Source organism: Stylophora pistillata, chromosome 12 (assembly GCF_964205215.1).
Source record: "Stylophora pistillata chromosome 12, jaStyPist1.2, whole genome shotgun sequence".
Lineage (NCBI taxonomy): Eukaryota > Metazoa > Cnidaria > Anthozoa > Scleractinia > Pocilloporidae > Stylophora > Stylophora pistillata.
The window spans coordinates 19,733,788-19,736,200 of record NC_142530.1 but is presented as its reverse complement, the minus strand read 5'-3'; positions in this window follow the sequence as shown (position 1 = coordinate 19,736,200).

Here is a 2,413-nt window from a genome sequence, read left to right as displayed (position 1 = left end):
AGGTATTTGTTTTATAAACTGCTGTTTAAGATGTTTTCTTGTTGTTGGGAATGTAAGTGTAGGGACTTTAACAGTTTAAGGGTAACGGCATCACAATTCTTCATCATGGCTCTCATTCGCTGCTTGATCTCTTAGCCACAATCGATATCAGCGTCAAAGTAAGTTTACATATGATGTTTGAGGAGAGTTCTATTTATGTGAAGAATAACAAACCTGTTTCTACCACACTCTAAATCATGACAACAAGCAAACAACAACAGCTCATTACTGGCTAAAACTCCTGTTCAATACTGATATAAAAATCACAGTTAACGCTGTTATCTCAAAATCTCGGAAACTGTTGATAAACTCCTAGATAAACTTTTCTGAAACAAAAATAGTATTTGAACTACTTTCAATTTAATTGAAAGAAATATAATGACAACTTTTGTTTGAATTGTTTCCATTTGACCAAATAGAATAATGAATCAATTGATTAAGTTTTGTATTCTTCAGAATTTGCATTTGATTTTTCAATATTGCTTCTAAAAAGACCTTTTCAGGAGGGAGTGACATACATTTATGTGTGTATGAATTAATGTGGGAAAGCATCCATAGAAGACTACAATGGCCTTCTTTAGCTTCTTTAACACATAGCAGTCTTTGCAGTCAATAACAATTAACTGTGATTGGTGAATGGCAATTTATGTACATTTATTAGGCATTTTAGAGTTTTCCAGAAGGTTACAAAATAAGTATTATTCTATATTTTATGGACCTTTGCAACACGTAGTAGAAATTTCCAGAGCATTGCATGAGATTGCCCCAGTATCCAGTTAGCTCAACTAATCAGCCTAGTAGAAATGTCCTGAAATCCTAATCTGTAGCAACCCTCCATAACTACCAATAAGGGAGTCATCCTCACAGTTGAAGAAGTTTAAAAAAAGTCAGGATTTTACTGAGTAAAAACCTGTGCCACTGTATATTTATTGGGCATTCAAACAGATGAGCTACGAAGTCACATGTCATAAGCTAGGAAATTTTTAGTGGGATCTTTGCTCGCTGCACAGGAATGTGTTGGCAACAAATGAAATTAAACAGGTTGCAGATTGCAACTGAGGAATGCTTCTTGTGCTGCTCCTGGTGTTTGACTTTGTGACTTAGATGATAGAGCAACCTGAACTAGGAACACTCACAGAGGCACATGCAGGTAGATTTGATTACAAGTTTAATTGACCGCTCCCTTGATGGGGGTTTTCAGGGCCAATACAAACAAATTTTAAATATACATTGTAAATTAACATGGAGTTTAAAGCTCTCAACTGGCAGCAGAGGCAAACCAGTTGGGTATATGCCTCACTAGGTCATTATTTTTTTTTTTTTACTGGAGTGTAATTGTTTACTGTCAGTAATACCCCTAATAGATCTATAATAATTATTTTAAGTCATGTCACATAAACAATTAATTGCTTTAACCCTCAGTTCTATTTTTAAGTCAACTATTAAAAAAAAAAGTGAGATCAACTCACCCTGTAGTCTACCAATTGGATTCCCAAAAGGTTACAGGGAAGCTTTCATATTGAAAACTTCAAACATTTTTAGAATTGCAGGTAGTTTAAAATACTATTGGTTGCAAAACCATTTTTAAGTGGTATTGTTCTTATATAATTATAAATTTCAAACCTATGCAAATATACTTTTGTATCTATAGAAGCTAGCTATTAAAGTACGATAAAATTAAAGATTTTTCATTGACTATGATATTGCTTGATTACAGTTAACCAGTGGGGTTTAGTTACTTTTTCAATTATCAGTGTAGAAGCAAAACCAAGCACTTAAAATAAAGATTGTTCAAAAGCTGATTGTTTTGTTTCTTCCTGATTTAAATAATTTACTTTGTGATTAATATTAATATATAATTTTGTTTTTGGTGAAGAATGATGTTGGGAATGAAAGTGTCTCCAAATTGAACACTGATTTTTACTTTCAATTCATAATTTGCTCTTCACCTTACAGTTACCCTTTGCAGTTTTATGGTTGACTGGTCAAAAAAAAAAAGCTTAAACACGAAGGCGCACTATAAAAGGAGAGGCCCTGTAGGTGCCTGGTAGACAAACAAAAGGAGCTAATGAGATATCTATTGTTTACTTCAACCAGCATGGTGGCAATGATGTAACATGCGAACCACCTACTTCGATTTCAAATTTACCGCCACAAATAAAGACTCACTGTTTCCATTGGAGAAAGGAAATACAAATCTCAAAAATTCTTGTATTGTGATGAAAACATAAAACAATTTTGAGGAATGCACCCGCTGTTCACTTCATTGGATTAGCTATAGCTCAAGCTGACTTGACTCATAGAGTTCTACATCACACGGCGGTTGATTGATAAATAGTCTAGAGGTACCTAAGGCACCTCTCCTTTTATATAG